The sequence below is a fragment of the Leptinotarsa decemlineata genome, unplaced genomic scaffold, assembly GCF_025532065.1.
Source record: "Leptinotarsa decemlineata unplaced genomic scaffold, Ldec_3_MD MMD2_tig00000505_RagTag_RagTag, whole genome shotgun sequence".
NCBI lineage: Eukaryota > Metazoa > Arthropoda > Insecta > Coleoptera > Chrysomelidae > Leptinotarsa > Leptinotarsa decemlineata.
Genome location: NW_027412549.1, coordinates 8,067,499 through 8,089,729, shown reverse-complemented (window position 1 = coordinate 8,089,729; position 22,231 = coordinate 8,067,499). Strand labels below are relative to the sequence as shown.

At 32.5% G+C, this 22,231-nt stretch overlaps 1 protein-coding gene across 1 annotated transcript in view; it reads right to left on the bottom strand.

Moving 5' to 3' along the window:
- Nucleotides 1–20,335, bottom strand: part of rau (RA domain-containing protein rau) — a 149,662-nt gene extending 129,327 nt beyond the window's left edge. Inside the window, exon 1 of the mRNA XM_074173862.1 lies at nucleotides 20,138–20,335. The gene's annotated coding sequence lies outside the window, so the exon portion shown is untranslated. The remainder of the gene's footprint in view (nucleotides 1–20,137) is intronic.
- Between the last annotated feature and the right edge of the window lie 1,896 nt (nucleotides 20,336–22,231).

Sequence of the window (22,231 nt, the reverse complement as noted above, 5' to 3'; positions counted from 1 at the left end):
CCAACATTTTCTGAAATATAGCAAATATAGCTATAATGATATGGTATAAAGTGGTGATGAAGTGTTTTGTTCACCTCTTCAACAGAAACAAAAAGGTCCTAAAGTGTTTCCCGATTCCTTCAATTTTGAGTTCCAACTTGCCTCCCATCACAAAAATGTTTTCAAGTTCAATAATAAGAATCACAAATCCTCAAATTTATCCAAAATTATGAGAGATACGAATAAAACATTCAGATATTTTTTAGGTGAATGAAATTACGATTTAACATTGTTCGATATTTGCAACCACCAATACGAAACTTTATTCCTCATCAAAATCCATTTTTAAAATGGATCGTGCATACGGCGTCACTGATGAGTCACGCCACTGCTATCGAGTATATCCTTTTTTCTCTTTTTCTCAATACCATTCAGTAATTGTCACAAACATTTTCAAATATATGTTCTGTAATTATTTGAAAATCAGTTAAAATATGTTGTACTATTCCATACAGTATGAAATAATTCGCGATGTGAGGTTAGGATATACTTGTAATAAAAAAAACACTCTATAATGCATAACGAGAAAACTCAATGAATTCATCTGTTTATTGGACTAGTTATTGAAATTTTACAAGAAATGCACTCACCTTCTTTATTCATTTTCACCAACAACAAAAATATTCTAATGCACACGTCATACAAACCGATGCGCTTCTGTAGACAAGAATGAACATACAATTAATATTCACAAATACAAGCGTAATTTTACATTCGATAAAGAGATGGCGAAAATTTACATTTCACTAAGGGGGAATACCCATCGTCCAGTTAGTAATTCTCTTCACATGAAATAATACTTTATGATTTCACACATATATTAGATGAATATTTAATTCTCAATGAAAAGTACATTGCCTACTGAAATTACGCTCGGGGATGTGAATTATTCAATAGAGAGAGTATATTTTCAATAAAACTGAAGTAATTTTCTTCGTTCGAAATGAAAATTCCGAGGTAAATTTCAATCATTTTTCCCGGTGTACAAGAGCTTCCTCAGGCATGTTCATACTGAATAAATTCTACCTAATTAGTGCATTATTCTCGTATAGGTTAACAATTTAGATGATATGATTTCCTACATACTTAATGACTGATAATTTTATCTGATTTTTTATGAAGTAGCTGCCATTTCCATCATATAATAGAAAAAATCCCTACTATTGATCATAAGTTTTTCAGGATATAAACCCTAGTCTATATTGTATAATGTACACACTGTAGAAATTTTGTTGTAGTTTTGCCATACTGATTCTTGCCCATTTATTTAATTCACATGTAAATAATAGAGATCTTTACTGTTATTACTTATTATTATAAAAAAACATTTGCACAGTGAAGTACCTTGCATAAAAAAAATTAACAAAACCAATATAACATTAATAATATAAATAGAATATTATGTTGATTATCTAGGCTAGGTAGTACATGAAAATAAAATATATGAAGGATTTCAAAGTATAACTTTTAGTAGCATGAGACAAATTGGAATTCTGTCAATTGTATGATAAGTAAGCAAATAAATATGAAGTAACATATTTTGTACTTAGATTAAGTACCTTCAAAAACTGTCTTATAATTGAAAATTTGTATTATTTCGAAAACAATTTGTATACATACTTCGAAAATAACTTCGGGTCAGTTTATTTCCGTGAAGTGACTCACTTCATTCTTTGTATTTCGCCACTAAGCATATGGCATGCTTTAAAGACAAAGTGACAAGAGGAAGGAGGAACTGATTCTTGTAAACGTCCGCTGTTACCACAGAAGATTATCCTAAAATGACCCCGACTATTTATTTTCAATACACTCTTCTTTCAGAAGTGATAGATTTATACCGACGAAAAATCTGTGAAAGCTATTATTGTTTTTATTGTTGAAATGTTCAAGGAGGAACTGTTTCTGTTGGAAATGTGTTAATTTTGAATGGGAATTCTTAGTAATGGGCCGATAATTCATGAGATGTGATGGCAGATCTATATAGGAGGGAAAAGTAAGTGTTTGTCATTAAATGGTGGCGCCCTATGAGACTTATATAAGTCATTAATGACATATAACTAAACTACAAAAATGTCTAACAGTATTTTAGAAAAACTCAATATTACATGAGTATCTACTAGTCAAAATATATATATATATATATATATATATATATATATATATATATATATATATATATATATATATATATATTTATATATATATATATACCTTCAATTCAAATTTACATTATTTACTCGCAGCTATTTTGTTACAATATAATTGGAATTTTTTCAAATAAATTTTAAGGTTTCGTTCCCTAATGAAGATAATTCACTCTCACAGTTATAGCATATTGGAAATTCTATCGATATATGCTGTTTTCGGTTGACAGTTCGGTATCTTAATTATTTGTTAATACAAATATTATTGATATTATTAACTATAGCAAACGTATATATCATCGATCGAAATTCCTGCCATTTTCTCAAAAAAAAAATCTAAGTTTCTTGAAGATTATGGGTGTGATTTCTTCATTAAACACATTTGTATTTTAAATATTATTTGCTTTTATGGACACATAATAAATTTTGGAAATCGACATCTAACATATCCATTCACATCTCATTATCAAATAGAATATTTGAATATATATATATATATATATATATATATATATATATATATATATATATATATATATATATATATCTCCGACATTTTTCGGATTCCTATAACCTTCCACAATCTAAAAAATTGATAATATGAAAATATAAAAAAATTATCAACTCCACAAAAAACTGTGAGTTTGAAAGAACAAGGTATGATATATTTTTCATAATTGGTGTTGCATTATCAATCGTGAATACGAAACTATACAACCTCACTGGGTTATCTAAAACGTTAACAGACAAAGAAACGCAAAATAACTTAGTGACTCCTGAAGACATTCTATTCCTATAAGTTATATAAAAAACAACAATAACTTCATTGATTCACACTGTTGAGATATATATATAATGACATCCAGTATCGAACAATATTTAGGGTATTTTCATAAATTGCATTATTGGTTCAATTTTCATTTTCAAATAAATACTAAAACATACCTGCATATAAAAAGTAGTATGACCAATGAATTAGAATTTTGACGAAGAGATATGTCAGAAAAACAATGTGTCACCGGCTTAGGATACATCATGAGTATGAAATCCTTTTCTTCGAAGAAATAGTTCATTGCAGTAGACAAACGATAATCTTTTTGCAATAAATCATCTATTGCAGGTGCTTTAATCAGGATCTATTTCACACAACGCTTCAATTAACAGCGTCCTTGGCGTATAAGTCCTTATAAAACCAATAACACATTTCAAATGTCGTCACTTGAGTCCCGTACAAAAACCAGTTGAATTTTTTTTCTTGTTAAAAAACCTGAACGTTATAAAGCGTTGCTACTGTTTCGACGAATACCAATGGAAATAATACACAGCCTTGCCTCTGGCGAGATTGAATCGGAGAACTGTTGCGTGAATCACTACTTGCAGAATTCTTTATTATTTCACCAATGCTCTTTTAAACAACTGTTTCATGATTTGGTTGTTGGGAAAAGTGACTAAACTTAGATCTGTACTTTTACCAGTACCTAGAATTATCTTGGAACATTAACTCGGGAAATGTAAAAGAACCAATGAAGATTCAGTCAGGTTGCTACAACTAAATGCAAGCAAAAAAAACAAACTATCTTCGTAACTGCTAGTAACTTAACATATTGTGAATGATTTGTTAGTTCATGGATATAACGAGGATGACCACGAAATATGATTCGTAATAGATTAAGTTTCGTTTTCTTGCAAGCAAGACAAGTTTTGTCCAGCCAGGTTTTTAACTAACAAATGTGGATAAATTACAGATGAATTTTCAAGTGGTTGATTCCCTGGTTCAAGAATTATATACAATCTAAACTGAAGTTTTGATAACATTTTCCAAAAGTGAGACAAAGTATAGACCAGCATCGATACCATTCACAAGCGCCTACAAGCAAAAATGATAAATTATATCTTCGTTTAGCTCAATAATTTTACTATAATTCGATGGCCTGATTATAGTTTCATTCCATAGGTAACTTATAATGGTAAAAAGTAATATACAACTCACTCTGAATCAGTTTTAGTATCTGTGGTTTTTAGCTAGTGGTTCATGTGACTGATCTTAAGTAGATGACATCGCCTAAATTATCGAAGTTGATAATTTTTGAACCTCATGCATATTCTTATTCTCCTGGTGCTGTGTAGATCATGTAAAGAAGTAACTTTCAGACACAAACTGAAAGAAAGTCCTCCTGAAACAGCTACTTTCATATAAACATTGATTTACACGAAAAAAAAAATTCTTTCGAAACGAATGCTTTTATATGAACACTGAATTATACAGAAGATACTTTTCTTTACTCAGTTTGTATTTCAAACATTCGTTGTGGAATGAAAATCAGATATCATTCACATGAGTTCTACTTTGAATGAATGGTAATAAATTGCACTTACATGGAACACTGTCACCCTCATTGGTATACACCGATGTTTCGCCTTAAGACACTTGCCCTAAGGCTCTTCAGTACCAAATTGGATAACATTATAGAAAATACACACAATTCATTCACGAATTACGATTTTTTAATGTCACGGAATAAGCTTGATCTGCTTATGTCATCGATGACATCGTAATGAACTTCATTCACCTATTTGATTTCATCCCAGCCAAGAGAAATCTTATTTGAATTGAAGGGGTTATATTTTTAGGAGTGATTAATTTTTTGGGAAAGAAAGTTTTGGCTTTCTACTACTCCATCTTGATACAAAAAAAGGGATGAGGGAATCTTCCAAAGAAAGGAAGGAAGTAATCAATTTGAAAATAAGTAACTCTATACATGGATGTGTAGATCATGCGAAGAAATAAGTTTCAGACACAATGAGATAGTACTTTCCAGAGTATAGAAACTGGGATGCTCAGATGTTTTAGTAAGAATCTTTCTTATTGGGAGGCCTGAAGGGACAACCCTAATGGATTATGAAGGAAAGCTATGAATCTAACAAACCCAAATCAGAGCTACAATGTACTGGTTGAATATTGAGTTTTCGAAAAATTAAAAAAATGTTCTTACAAAATTATCTGAATTGAGGAATATGTTACCTAATTAACAACGACTGTTCCCTAATGTAGGCGCGATTTTTGAGAAACCTCACAAAACATAAAAAAAGATGAAGATAGGTCCGGGCTGTCAGTATGCAAATTCTTCGGGCGACATCATTGAGAATGGTACAACCTTGAGAATGGTACAACTATAGTAGATAAATTTATCCTCTTGTTTGTGAATAACCCCATTTAATATTTCTATTTCATACAAAAGTTTTGTTTCAATTTTATTTTTCACTTCATTAAAATAATTCATTTTATAAACTAATAATAACCTTGAGAAGTAAAACTTGTGCCAAGGTAAGTCATTAAAAAAGATACATTTCTATAAATACAATCTCACATTATTTATATACAAAGTATATGAACACATGTAGAAAAAAGAAAATAACAAATGAATACATATTATGTGAAAAAAAATTTTCACAACTTTTCAGATGATTTTTTTGTAATCCGATTCGGAACCATTAATTACCTATACCAAATATTTCATCTGAAATGCTTTAATGAATCACATTGATTCGAAAGCATTCAAAAGGTATAGTGCAGATTCGAAAGGAAAATACTCCAGTTATTTTCAATCAACTTATCAATTCAACTTTCACATACATCTCACCTATAATTATTTTCAGCAAATCAATATGACTCTGAGAAACAGGAAAATGGAACCTTCACGTTTACCTATAAAGTCAATGGTGCATAGTATACGTATTTTTGCGAATATCCGTACAATTAGTAACTTTGATCACGTCCCAATAACAACAATATTAAAGTTATAAGGAAATCGAAAGGAATAATTGTACTGAAAGTGCTAAATTTTCCCTCTTAGTTCCATAATAAGAAAATGTAAGTGAGACAGTAAATGGTGTCTTCTATTTCGAGCCTCATAACTTATTCCTCTTTACTGAATTTTGTTTTTTATAAACTTCATGTCTACCTAAAGCAAACAGGTAGTAACTGACGAATGCGACTATGATATTAATTGTATGCACGCAGACAGCATTATAACAGGATGTTTTATCACGCAGACGTCAGCCATTGTTGTCAGAAGTTGTAACAGTTGTTAGTACAGTAGATATCAATAACTCAGGTAGAGTACCAATTTATGTGTAAGAGAAATATTAAATTTCTTGTCGCGTACCACCTTGATGCCAAACATTTTTTAGATGCCGTCACTTATTTATGAAATAAATAATCTTCGTTTGGTTGTTCAGTGAGTTAACATTGCTTTGTTTCAGTAGAATTTACCAACTTGTCATTCTCTGACAAGTTGGTAATGCAAAATGCTTTATGAAAAAAGCATTTTGGTTTCCTACCTTTATCATTATAGAACTTACGATCATGCGCAGAAATTTTTTTCAGATACAAACTGAAAAAAGCCCATCCGAAACTACTTTTAAACATGTGTATACCGAATTACAAGGAAATCACTTTTTCCTATTCACTTTGTGAATACCAAAAGGACCAACGACTTTTTTATAAAAACTAATCTATCCTGAAAAATTATTCCTTTTCTATTTAGGTTTTGAATGCTCTTCAATTACATTTGAGCAAATCGTAACTGGTTAGAACTGCAGTAGTTTTTAACCTCATTTCTACGAAAATATCATGTAGGCCCACAAGAACTTATACCGGATGTTTTTATTCTAAAATCGTTGAATATATTCAACGTTTCAATTTAGATTAGGCTCAATCTCATACAGTGCATTTCTTTAATGCCCCCCAATATTGAAGCAGGTTCAATTTCGTACACCTTTTGCTTCAAATAGCCCCACAAAAAAGTCCAAAGGCGTCAAATCTGACCAGCGGGATGGCCATTCTGTAGGACCTCGACGGCAAATCCAACGACCGAAAAAAGTAGTATCCAAATAGTTTCTTACTTGTCTGGAGTAATGTGGTGGTGCTAAATCTTGTGGTAAATCAATATCCATATCGAATTCAATAGGATTCGCTTCGACGATTTCAGTGATGAGAGGTCAACAGTAGTTTCCAGCATATTCAAATACAGTTCCCCTGTTGAATTTTGATCAATAAATAGAGGTCCTACAATATGGTTTCCCAATATTCCTGCCCAAACGTAAATTTTTTCTGGATATTGGGTATGTGTTTTCCGGAAAACGTGAGGGTTGGTGTCACTCCAATAACGGTAATTTTGTCCGTGAACATTGCCGTTAAAAAATGTTCATTCATCACTGAAACAAATATTGTGGAAATAGGTAGAATGCCTTTCAATAGTTTCCGTCATGATTTCGCAGAATGCTCTTCTTCGATCAGGGTCATCTTCAGTTAACTGCTGTACCATTTTAATTTTGTATGGATGATACCTATTCCTCTTCAAAAGTCTCCACACAGTAGAAGGAGACACCTCACAAACATTCACGACGGAATAAGTAGACTGTTCAGGATTTACTACCATCTCACCAATTATTTGCACTTGCTGTTCTTTCGGAATGGACGGATGACCTGGGGGCTTTTTGTTATGTACACTACCGGTAGTTGTGAATTTGGATACAAGTTCTTTCAAATATTTTCTACAGATAGGACGATTCGGAAAACGTTCATTGAAAGTTCTTTCGGTCTCGAGAAAGTTACGCGTCGCATCGTAAATAAAAATCGCTTCAATGTTTTCTTCCAATGGACGATAATTGACCATTTTCGAGATTGTTGACGTGGTATCTTACTACTAGTAAAACCCAAAACTAAGTGAGAATATTCTAACTGAACAATGATGTTCATTGTCGTACTGTCGTAACAAAAAATAACTTAGCAAACCTTATCGGGTTGTTGGATTTGCCATATGGCAGATGAAAAAGAATATTTCTAGAAATATCGATATTAATGTGTTTTTCTTCAGGAAATTATCAAATGATCCGCTATTCTGTAGTAGGTGAAGATACCGACTTCTATTCTACGGTTGTGAAGTATTCGTCAGGAGCTTCAAAATGATGTGCCACAAGACCCACCTTTCCATTTAATTTTTTTCTCAAATGGCACCCAGTCGCCATCTTGAGAGTTTCATCTGTCAATTTCACTTCAAACTGAAGTATTCATGCATTAATTTCATTATCCCAAATATCAATTTTTTGAGTTGACCCAATCAAAAAATAAAAGAGGGAGGAGGACAGTAAAGAAATGCACTGTAAAGTATTAATGTCATTACAACTTATATGGAGGTCCCCAGTTTTTGATTACCAATAATAAGTTGAATCCGAATTGGAGTATAAACGACTAATAACTCTTTGTTTCTTTCGTTGGGCAAACGTCATTGTTTCCATAGGTTATATAATATTGGGCATAAAAAGGAAAAAGCATGCGTATACAAACCATAATCACGATTATTACCGCATTCTTGAATTGTGCTCTAGAAAATAGCCGCACGCGTACCAACCAGAACAATTTGATTTGTTACATTAAGTAAATTCAACTAGATTAACTTTCAGATTGGTTTCGAGATGAAAGAAATAAACGAAGGAATTTGTTCCATGTGCCTAAAATTATATCTACTGAAATTCTCAAATGAAAGAGCAACATCCCTTAAAAAAAATAAAAAATTATTAGTACCTATACCTACTATTTACACAATTTTTTTTTCTGTTAAAACATTATCAATGCGCTACTTGTAAGCTACTTACTATTTTCTCTCAAATGTTCGTAAAACATTTCTAATTATTGAAACGATATGTTCAAAGGTTTCTTTCAAACTTTTATTATTCCAAGTTCGAACAATCGATTTTCACTGTATATTGTCCAATCCACGCTAGGAATCGCACGTTAAATAATATTTTCAGGTGCCATTAGGTATATAAGGCTCGATATAGGTTTTTTGAATTGAAAAATGTATAAATTTAGTATATATATATTTGTTTGAAATATGTTTAAATATATATACCGGGTGTCCCACATTTTATGTGACAGGCAATATCTGGTTTGTTGAAGGAGATACATAAAAATGTTTCATACAAAAGTTTTAGGAGTTCATGAGAGCTATATTTTGATATAATTTTTAAATATACAGGGTGTTTGGTGTAGGTGCTACAAACCAAAATTCCATTTTTTAAAATAGAACGCCCTGTATATCATTACATATTCAGATGCTACGTTAAATTCTGATATCATTTCATGTTTGGTTTTTGAAATTCGGTTACGGCGTTGTTGAGTTATTGCTTAAAATGTAAAGTCTTGGGAACGACTATTATTTTTTAAAATATCTCATACAATTATTCTTTCTGCATCAGATCACATAAAAATTTGTCAAAATTTTGGGTGTTCGAAGTAATGGTTTCAATTTTGAGTTGTGGAATTCAGTCAGGAATCATTTTGAATATGAAACAATTGCGAAATTGAAAGAGGTGTATTCGAAAACAAATATTTAATTAATAACAATGTAAATAATATAACTTGATAAATCATTTCATAAGAATGGTAGGTACCTAGAAATAAGTCATAAAAATTGTTCAAAGTGATGCCCATTAGATAGTGATCAATCTGGGGAACGAGCCGGCCACCGAATTGGACCCTTATTACCAATCCATCTATTTGGGTACGTTCTATCCAGATATTCAGTAACAACCTGTGAATTGTGAGGAGGAGCACCATCTTGTTGCCACCAAATTCCTTGTCGTTCTGCTATGGGAATATCTTCCATCAACTGGATTAAATCATTTTCTAGAAAATGTAAATATCGCAATCCATTGAGATTTTCATTGAAAAAGTAAGGTCCTATGATGCGGCCATTGAACAATCCACACCATACATTAATACCCCAAGTAGTTTGAAAATTACTTTCGCGGACCCAGTGGGGATTTTCTTGAGACCAATAGTGACTGTTATGTCGATTCACAACTCCATTATTGTGGAATCGCGATTCATCGCTCCACAAAATTTGACTGAATATGTTAGGACTTTCATGTAATATTACCTGAATACAAGCAATGAATTCAAGTCGTCGTTCAAAGTCCGTGGGTTTCAAACCTTGTACCAACTGAATTTTGAATGGGTGGTATTTATTTTCTTTCAGAATTCTCTGTACATTAGATTTACTCACACCGATTTCTTCTGCAAGAGTACGGATAGAAACATGTGGATGAATAATAATATAAGCCAACACATTGATCTCTAAATCTTTAGTTCTAACAGATCTCGTATGATGACGATGCTTTATAGTAGAAGGAAATGACCCAGTTCGCAAATTTTTCTACAACTCTCGAAAAAGTCATTCGTGACGAAATGGGTCTGTCTGGAAAACGTTCTTGGTATAGACGTTGTGCTTGACGGCAGTTTTTCTGACATTCCCCAAAAATTAATAACACATCAATGCAATCACTTGGAGTAAACGCGAAAGGCATACTGGAGTTTTCGCACAAAGAACACAGTTACTGTTTTGCAAAGAATCACTGAATCGAACTGACAAGTAGATACAATTCATCAACATTTGTTACTATGGCATCAACAAGCATAAGCTACTTGATGAAATTGTGCAATATAAAGCAATTTACCCTCAAGTTAGTCACATTCTCAAGAATTTCAATATTATATTCAACTGATATCGATATCGTATCGTAGAGGTGAGAATAATGGTTTGTATTCAGTAGTAGTCTAGTTCAATTTAATAAAAGATATAGACTGGATTCGTGTACGAGTAAATAGTTTTTTTGAAACTTTATATTTAAGGAAAAGTGCAATAACTCAACAACGCCGTAACCGAATTTCAAAAACCAAACATGAAATGAATTTAACGTAGCATCTGAATATGTAATGATATACAGGGCGTTCTATTTTAAAAAATGGAATTTTGGTCTGTAGCACCTACACCAAACACCCTGTATATTTAAAAATTATATCAAAATATAGCTCTCATGAACTCCTAAAACTTTTGTATGAAACATTTTTGTGTATCTCCTTCAACAAACCAGATATTGCCTGTCACATAAAATGTGGGACACCCGGTATATATATATATATATATATATATATATATATATATATATATATATATACATGTATATATATATATATATATATATATATATATATATATATATATATATATATATGTTTGAAATATGCTAAGGACTAACGAGGTCTTACCTTTCAACGTTTGATTCTTGACACGGGTTGTACAATAGGAAGTGAAAATCGAGTGACAAAGCACCCACGTCGAACCGCCCGGCTACCGAGATATATACATGTTAGAAGACGGCCCAAGAATAATTGAGGAATCCTTGAAATGATTGAGAGGTTGAGATCTGTCTATGACAACAGGTTTTTAGATACCTTTAAAAGTTCAGAAACCGAAAAATGTGGAACGAGATCTATGAACAACGACATTGATCTCATTCCTTACACCCCGTTCTTAACGTCGTATGAAATAATTACAAATAGTAAAGGATTCGGGACCATATCAGGACCACTTATTCAATTTAGGTGAGGTGATGGCTCACCTAGATATATATACAATACGATAGCCGTAAAATGTAGTTTTAGTCATCTGATGATGTTAACTTGGTTAACAAAACACGCGTCGGGAGACAGTATTTTGTTCTGGTGTAGAAAAAGTGTTTTAATAGCTTCATTTTTTACCCGATATTACAATTCTGCCTAACAAGACTATCTTAGTTATTCCATGGTAATATCACATAATAATATCTATGCTGGACTGTTCTACCTGAAACCGAGGAAAGGGGGATATAAAAAAAGATAAAAATCCAGAATTGAAGTGTTGCGGGCTTGGAGAAAATAAGGATTGAAAGATTCAAAATATCAAAAGAAGACAGCAAGCACTGACTTATTAGAAAGCTTCAACAGAGCAAAAAGTTCATGTCGATAACTTCGTTGTGAACGTCTTCGTTATCAACTTTTGGAGTACCCCGTTCATGTAACCAATATTATCAAGTTAACTACTCATCAGCACACTTTCTGTCACTACCGTATTCTTACAAATATTTTCTTGTATGGAATTGACCAGTATCATCAGTGATTTACGAAGGCGGAGTGAGAAAAAATATCGAAGGGGATAGGTATATCAGAACTGCATACAATATTTTTTCATTTACAAATTTCTCATTCAATCTATAGAAGCAAAAGATATTTTCATTTTGGTCAAATTTGTAATATCTTCTAGGCACTACGTTGTTAAGATAACTAGTTCTGAAATACCTTGTATATTGGGAAAACAATTTTTGGCTTTCTACTTCTAAAATATATACCTCTTTCAAACCATCCATGTATATATTAATCCTGATACTGCTTAGGACATAATTCTCAAGCAAATTCTCGCACCACATACGAATAAGTAGGTACTGAAATATGGGAGACGCATTGGACAGGACATAATTAATAATCCTCAAGTTAATTGGCTGCTCATATTGCTTATTACTCGAGTAATACATCACTATAAAGTTTCCTACGACTGACAATTATCGATATAAGTTCGAGTGTGGTGACGACTGGCGAGACTAGAAAATGAAGCGTTCATCCTCAGCTCATTTGAAGATCATTTAAAGTTGTTTCATTTACTCACTTTTCCGCGAAATACTTGAGAAAATTATAACAGTTTGAAGGGATTGCATGTCACATGCGAGTTAGTTTTGTTTTTTTAGTATTAGTCGCCAGCTATAAAAAAATAATTGGAATCGTTGTTAGCAGATAATCATTTTATTTCCATCATTTTCGCATCAACAGTACTTCTTTTCAAAATGAATTCATTTGATTTTTTGATTTTTATATTTTATACAAAATAAAAACACATCACAGTGAACAATATACATTGCAGAAGACAGTTTTAACAATGTGGAATGTGCTTTATGAATAAAAGTTACAACATTTCTTTTACCAAAATTAAGTGAAGGTTCTCATATAGGTAGTTATCGATATAGGAAATTAAATTGGGAAATGTATAGATAGATCATCTAGAGGAGAAGAGCAAGCAAGAATTCATTCAATATAGGAGTTGAAAATGGCAGTTTCCAAACGAAAACTACTAAAATTTTATCAAAGTCAGCAAATCAGACTGTCCTGACAAATTCATTTAAAGACAGAGATAATGGTGGTGTAGATAAATGGTATTTTCATGCAATTCATCTCTACTAAATGTTTGAGTGGCAAAAACAACCGTTTTCGTTTAGCCAATAGAAAAAAGTCAGTAGCTTATAATCTAATGAAAGTGCAGGTGATCTGAAATATTCAGCATTTTCTATTCATTTATAAAAGAAGCAATCTGTAGGATGATAGTGTAACAATAAAATGATAAACATATCTTTTATGCCTATGCATTCATTTGTGACTAGATATGAACTAGTTACCAAATAAACTGTGTTCGTACCGCTCAACCTGTAGCTGTTTGATTATTTCATTATTTTCACCAAATAAAAAAGGAAGTAATGTATTTTCAGTTATGATTTTTTAAATACCAATGACTTAAAAACTTCCTTCTAATAAACAACCATAAAATACTTCAATTAGATTAAAGTGTGATGTGGAAAGATACAGCAATAAGGTACGGACATTTAGCTAATTTGTGGCAAAAATGAAAAACAGCTCATTGATCAAGGAACCACAGTATGCAATTTCAAACCATGACAGATAACTTGAGAATGAATTTATTTAATGAGTATTCTGTTAAAATGAGAAATATCCCAATTTTCATAAAGTTCTTCTCTTTTAGATTATAGAAGATTATTATAACCAAGAAAGAAACAGAATATCACTGATCTCCACAAAAATGGACTTCAAATAATACTCGAATTGCAACTAAATAAAAATTATGATACGGTTGGGATATTGCAGTGTGATATTGCAGTCTCCTCAAAAAACTAACTTCAAATATGACTCAAAATGGAACTAAATATAAAGTGTAACACATTACAAACATTGCAGACAATTAAAAAAAATATGGATGTTCCTCAAATAAATAGAAGTAGTCTTAAAGTTTAAGAGAAGTTCAGGTTTTCATCTTGTATGGTCTTGATTATTACCTTAGTTAAACGTGAAATTTTGCATTTACTGTGACACATTAAAATCATTCTGACGACATTATATTACCACAAGATCCAAATGAGTTTCCACACATGTTGTTTCTTCAAATTATAAACAAAAATGTTGTGGTCACAAAGATGTGGTTAGGTACTGCACATTGAATACGATCGATTTGTTCATCCTGTTTTGAGTCACGGTTGATTTTGCACGAATGATGTAAACCTTGGATCATCCTATTGCAAACTGACAATAGAGAAGCGATAGAACTTCCTAGTTTCATTGTATGAGAATGCATTCAGATTAGAGTTGTTGATACAGGTAGATAAAAACTATGAATCGTCGTTAGTATTAATAAAATCAGTTTTTCAGCATAGGCCTGACTAGTGCATATGGAAATTGAGGTGAAATTCCATCAGAGAATATTAAATGTTTACTTACTAACATTTCACTTTAACAAGTTAGTTTTCAAAATAGTATCCTCCTCTTTTGTTTAAAGCGATTTCAGACGTTCTGCAATTCAGTCAGTAATGCGTTTTTTTCAAGGACAAAATACAAGCACTACAGGAAAATCCTTAAGGCGCTCTAAGAGCGGTGGCTGTGCGAAAGTAGTGATTCGCATTAGATTTCCTTTGCTGGAGATTATTCCACATAAACGCAGTTCTCCAAATGAGCATCTCGTGTTGCAAGTTGAGTTTTGTAATGGACCTAAATCGGGCGATCTTTCGGGCCACTTCGCAGTTCCTTTTCGACTGATCCGTTTACCAAGAAAGATCTTTAAATTAAGACGAAAGAACATGTGTTTAGACTTGGAATGTTAACTCATTCCCATTTTAATAGTCACTATGTTCATGTTTGTCAGTATCAATGTGAATGTCAAGAATATCGATAGTGGTAATTCAGCATTTCCGTTTTCATCGGAAAATATCAAAAACTGCATTCCTTTTTTACTTCAACTATCGAATTCCAAGTACTGCATTGTATAAACAAGTAAGTAAGGTGATTCTTGGTCTTAAGAGAGAATAAAGCTTAAAATTCTTTTTTGGAGATTTTTTACGTTTTAAACGATATCCACTGCATCAAATTAAAAAAAGTAAGTAGCGATGATTCACTTGGAGATAATTACACAAATGTTTGTTGTTAGTACAAACATTTGGAATAGAAATAAGAAGAATATACCAGTAGATGATTCTTTATAAGCTCTGAATTTTCAATAACTCGGATTACATTTTTAAAAAATTTCAGCTTTAGTACACATGCTCTGAATAGATCGAAAATTGATATATCAGATGATTTTTTGAAAGCTATCTAGGGAAAATAAATACTTTCCAAAAAATTTCAAAAATTCTTATCGAATCTTGATATCTAATCCCAGGTCCACACGGTATGTACGAGATTTACGTATTTTTATGTCCTACAGTAGTTTCCGCATATTCAATCAGAACCCAGCAGAGCAAACGAATACTTGAACAAAATTATCGAGAGGATGTTTGTAAACAGTTTCAAGCGTGGCAAGAGTTGTTCATTTTCATTATACTTATCGTAAGGATAACATACAGTGCGTACAACACTTATTAGATATACATCGATAATGGAACGGGAAGAGTTTAAAATATGTTTATATTGGGGATGCGTGAAACGTAAATCCAACTGATCAAACGAAAAGAAAAATTTCAAGAATGTTTAAATAACTGTTCAATGTTAGAGGCCAATATTATAACAATCCCAAGTTGCGCCACTCCGAAATATATTCCAACGTAAAATGAAACATTTTCACATGAAGTTTCAAATGCTCATTCTCAATCGAACAATATTTGAAACATAATTTTCGAATCTAAAGTTCATTAGTGCTTGAATTGTGATCCAAGAAAGAGCCTGAATTTCTTGAAACAAACCTCAACAGCGAAGAAAATTTTCCAGGCGTCCTTTGCCTCATGCTAATGACATGAAAAGAAAAAAAGGAAAGGTAATATTTTGTGAGTGATCTAAAAGCAGTTTCTCCGAATTGAATATTATTCATCGAATGTTACTCATCATTAGTAATTTCGCCATAGTTTGTTGTTTTGTTGTTCATTTATAAACGCTAATAATGAAGTTGGACGAAATACAAATTAGGTGAGCTTACCTATATACATATTATCGAAACGATGAGTAATGTGAAAGTATACCTTTATTCATATGGGTGTTGTTACTGATAAAAGTAAATGCCATTCCCTCGAATTGTTAAATAAGGTTTCATTTCAAGTATAGTAGCCAACGTAGATGACCTTCCGTCAAGGCACGATGTTGATAAAACTGATTTTTGAGTGCATTTATATAATTTCCCATACTCATCGTTAATAATTTTATTTCATACAGGCGAATATATATATACAAGAAATTTTATATAAACAATATGAAAGATGTTTTTGGTTGAAAATTGATATTCATCAAAACATTGAAAAGGGATTAAAGAAGGAAGTAACTCAATAATAGAAAACTTGGGCAGCAGGATTTCGCAAAGAATAAATAAAATAATATAACATATAACCGATTTAGAAAAATCAAATTATTTCAATGTATGAAATTGGTGTAACAATACGGTGTAACAATTCAAAATTGATTCTTTGAACCGACTTTGATGGATTATTTTAATAAAGCAAATTATCTTCTCAGGTGATTAATCAGATTCCCGCAAAAAAGGATGACTCAAAATGACAAAAATTAAAGAAAAAAGACCAAATACCCAGCTTGGAACAAGCCAAAAGTGTGTTTTTTTCTCTAAATATGAAGATTTTCTTAATACAATATTTAATCCATAGGCAATATTTCGGAAACATGAGATAATTTTGTCAACTACAAAAATGTCTTAGTTTGATTAACTAATTTTCAACTTGTAAATATTGAAGTGAGTTAAAAAGACTGGTTGTTGAAGTCTTCCTGGGAGGAGGAAGACTTCAAAAACCAGTGTTGTCAACTCAATGGAATTTTTGGGATTGTGGTTGATGTCTTAAATCAGCAAAACTCCATGAAAACACACGAAATATAAAGTCATAGAAAATAAAGCATATTTGAATTATTAAATTGAAAAAATAAATATAAAGAAACTGACCGATATTTGATGAAAATCCATTATAACGTATTCAAAAAACACTAATGTGAGATTTTCTCCTGATAATTTGTGCCGGCGTCACAATACATGTACTGTGACGCCTGAAGATGCTATTGTATAGCGAAACAGGGGTAGCGGTTTTGTAAACTGTCAAGTGAATATCTTACATTGAAGTGTTTTTTTTAATATAAGCAAATATGTCAAAGTGTCATGGTATGATGTAGACTTTCAAGGACACCATCTTTGATAATGACTGTTGTAGTTGCATAGAAACGCCAGGCCCAAAAACCTGCAGACCACGGCTTAACACCCTAAAACAGCAAATGATTTGATTTTCTGTTTTGTCACTTTTCTACAAAGGCATAGAAAGACAATTTCTTGAGAGAATATACAGCAAAGATTGATCGATAAATGATACACATAACATAAAAAAGAAGAAGAAGTGGTTGGATATCAATTTTTTGGGAATGTTTGTTACACCAAAAACTTAACACTGAATAATAATGGGCCTGAGACACTCTAACGTGAAACTGATCTGCTGATACAGAAAGAATATTTGCGGCTTGTTGGCAGTAGTGTTAACAACCCTTTTACTAATAAATTGGGGTTATATAGTTTTTGGAGTTCATGGTGTTGTACCTTCCTAAATTACCTAAATCCCCAGTCCCATAGTCATAAAATGTTATAACAGAATTCGACAAAGATTACGAAGTAATGCTTTGGGTTTTCCTTTCTACAAATTGTAAATATAGTCGGTAAAAAATTTCCCACTTCAAGTGGCAAGTGGGTACTACTGATACCTACATAGTTAACATCAATGAGAAATAATATTATCAAGCTGAGCACGAAACAATTGTTCATTAGTAACTAACAAATCTGGCATCGCAAATGAAACGAACAAAAATGCCGCATGAATCATACAAATGATGACAGAATCACAGAATGTCCAGGTGCGATGACTTATTACATTATGATCAAAAACGACAATAAGCCCACCGCATTTCATGTAATACTTATACCGGGTGGAACCAAATACATTTTGTAAAACCGATAGGTTTTATGGAAATTTGGTGTTGGGTATTCATCCACATATATCCGCACTGAAATACAGGGTGTTTATTTAACATGCGGCAAAAATTTAAGGGACTATTCCTTGGGCTATTCTAAAGATATTTTGTCCTTTGATGATTTTTGAAGATACGGAGCGAAAAAGAATTTCGACAATAACGATTTATTACCAAAAAATTACATGTAATATTTCTTAACCTACAAGAACCGTTGAAAATGACTACCCCCCGCTCAGATGCAAGAATCCGATCTTCTCATCGACTCCCGAACTCTTTCAAAAACACCAGGATCGTTTCTGATTGCGTTAGATACACCAATCATTTATCTGGTTTCTCAAATCTTCCACATCTTCCACTGGAGTAGTGTGAACTAATGACTTTAGGTAGCACCATGGGAAATAATCCAGGGGGTTTAAGTCCGGTGATCGAGCAGGCCATAATTGAGGTCCACCTCAACCAATCCTGCAATCTCCGTATGTAAGGTACCTACTGGTAAAAACTCTCGAGCCAATATGCTAAAATGCGCTGGTGCACCATCGTTCATAAACCACATTGCATTTTTTGTAACCAATGGTACATCCTCCAGAAACCGAGGTAGTGTTTGTTCCAAAAAGTTTCTGTATACCTCGCCGGTAACTCTTTCCGGCAGAAATACCGGTCCAATTAGGAAGTCGCCTACAATTCCTACCCAAACTTGAACGTTTGGGTGGGAATTGTCTCGTTAAAACGAGAACTGATGTTGAAAGCAATCTTCAAGCACCTCATGTGGATTTTCTTCAGCCCAAACATGGTTATTGTGGAAATTCTGTATGGTATTTCTTGAGAAACTCGCTTCATCTTTAAAATAGTCCAAGGAATAGTCCCTCATTTTTTCCGCATGTATATTATTCTTCAAGACAATTTAAGGAAAAAATAATGAATGAAAATAATAATATAATATAAAGCTGGTAAGAGTTACAAGGTTGGTTGAATTAAATAAAAACTGCATTGAGATATTCGCAAAATTCCTTGGTTGATTCTCCGCCCCAATTTCAAATAATATGAGAATGGGGTACAGGAACTTTTCCATATATCATGTTTGTTATGATCTGGCATGAATCAATTTTCAAAATTCAAATTTTCGATTTTGTATAATTTAACCAACCATGCCATTTCCTAGATAGCAATAGTGGGGTCAGCTAAAAAACGGTCCAATAATACCACAGAAATGTAATTGCATAAATTGTTCTCTTGAAAACGAATGAATAACCTCCTCAAATAAATTCCTTTAAATTAAAGTTAACTTACAACTGGTTTGTTTGGCTGTAACCATTTGTAATACCTAGGTTGTCCAAAAATGTACCCCGAGATGTACCCTGGAATGTACCACACGAATGTAATTTTAATTCATAATTATTCAGTGACTTGCTCAGTAGTCCGCGGATATAATACCGGCTTAAGGAGTTTTTGTTGATCGTTATCCACATGAGTTTTCACAGTGATCGAAAGGCACGATCTCTTAGTAGTTTCGTCGGGAGTATAAAGCTACAATTTGATTACTCATATAATAACAAAAACATGAACGAAAGTGCAAAGAGATAAAACATTTATACGTAAAGAAAATATTTTTATCGAAGCAAACCTAGAAGGAGCAAAATTTGAAATTAAATATGGTATTCACCTACCCAGCACAGTACATAAAAGCATCCTGTTAGCAATGTGGGAATTGAATTCATATAATCGTTTTTACCAAAAATAGGTTTCAGTTTCAATCTGACAATAATAACAAACTGATTGAGACTTGACCCTTAATAAAACTTACCTCGACACCTCCAGAAAATGAGCTGGTAATCCCAAAAAAAGAAGAAACAAAAGTGCACTCAGATAACCCAACGCGAGAAATCAAAACAAAATTTGTCTACCGCTACGAGAGTAGTTGCATGTTATCCGGCCAATTCAACTGCGTACCACCAACCCAAATGTTCGCGCGCGACTGAACTAGCATGCCATCGCTGTGGCTGCGACAAATGCCAGCACCAACGACAGACGAAGATCGCAATGCCTCGCACACTGGAAGGCTCTTCGGCAGTTTCTATTATTTCCCATTATTTCTATTGTTGTTTTGCTGGCTCTGGCCTTTTTCACACACTTTCCTTCTGGAGATTGCATTCTTTTTTCCCACAAAATTGTGTCGGTTGTATAATATTGCAAAGTTTTTTGACCCATTCCTACATTCCACAAAACTGAAATCTGTTGAGTGGAACTCTCCTATTGACCTTTATTTTCGAAATATGAGATATATTTTTCTGATTGATTTGGCCGTTACTTGATGAAGATTCATAGTAATTTCATAAACTACACCTTTTAGATCTTCTCAAACTTTACTTTCAAAAAATCAAAGCTGAATTAATAAACAAAATACTTTCCAAAAAAGTCTACACAAAAGCAATTCGGGAATGTTTTCCTACAGATGAGTCAAATAATTGAAATTATAAAACTTCAACATATTTTGGACAAACAACAGAAGAAGTGTCTTTATTTTTGAATAAACAAGATATTAAAATTGCATATAGAAAAGGTAATACGTTGGGAACGTTAGTTAAAAATAATAAAGGCACAACATCCAAATCCGAGAAATCAGTAGTATATAAATTAAATTGTGCTAAGGTAGGCATATGTTGGTCAAACTGGCATAACATTTAGGAATCGCATCCAAGAACATCATATGAGCTATGTAAATGAGAAAACAAGTTCAACATATTCAAATAATCTTTTAGAAGGAAATCATATCTTTAATGGATATTTTGAAATTTTACACAAAAAAAAGGAGTTCAAAGCATAATTATTTGGAAACAATGGAAATTAATAAACTAAAAAATTCGAACATTTTTCTGAATGACCAATTGGATTTAAATAGATCACCATTACTGAACTTGTTTTCTCAGAAACCGCCATTTTATTATTGATGTAGGATTGATATAATATGCTCTTAAGTAATCATTATTATGATCGAAGAAATTCCTATATAGGTATATCTCACTTATGATTACGTGGGGTATATAAAAATTAGAGAATATAATAGAATTAACTTTTTTTAGCTTTTTTCAACTTTTTTGAGCTACTGTGATAGCGAAACCTGTGATATACATTTTTTGAAAATTTTGTGAAGATCAAAGCGTAAGGTGTGGTTATAAATTATATTCCTAACAATTCATTCAAATGTTCGTTACTTACACTTCACCTTCTATTGAAACGAGTTTAAATGACACTACTGACTGGTACCCGAAAAATATGAGAAAATATCATTTTGGAGTCAATTTTTCTTCAAGTTTAAACAAAAATATGGGTAATGATATATACTTCTCTAGGTGAGAGAATTTTTAGAATCGGTCCGGTAGTTTTGTCTATTACAAACTAGCCATCCGCCCCGACCTTGGACGGGTGCAATGCTGATGCTGAATATAAATTTACTCACCGGAAAGTTAAGGGCATGGAGAAACAGTGATAAAAAGATAATTTATTTTTATGGACGCGCCTCTTTCCCCGCGGCTGGAGCCCCAATTGGAATATTTGAAAATGCTTTCTTGTTGCACATCTACAATATGAAACGAACTTACATACAAAATTTCAGCCTCCGAAAATATATCGGTACTGAGAAACAGTGACGAAAAGGTAATTTTCTTATGTAAACGCTCCCCTTTTATCCCCAGGGGGCGCCCCAGTTGGAATATTTAAAAATCCTTTCTTATTGTACATTTTCAACATAAAATGAACCTACATACAAAAGTTCAGTTTCCGAAAATATAGCGGTACGCAGAACAGTGATGACAAAATAATTTTCATATGTAAACGCGCTCCTTTTACACCCATGGGGGATCCCCAGTTGGAACAATTGATAATTCTTTCTTGGTGCGCA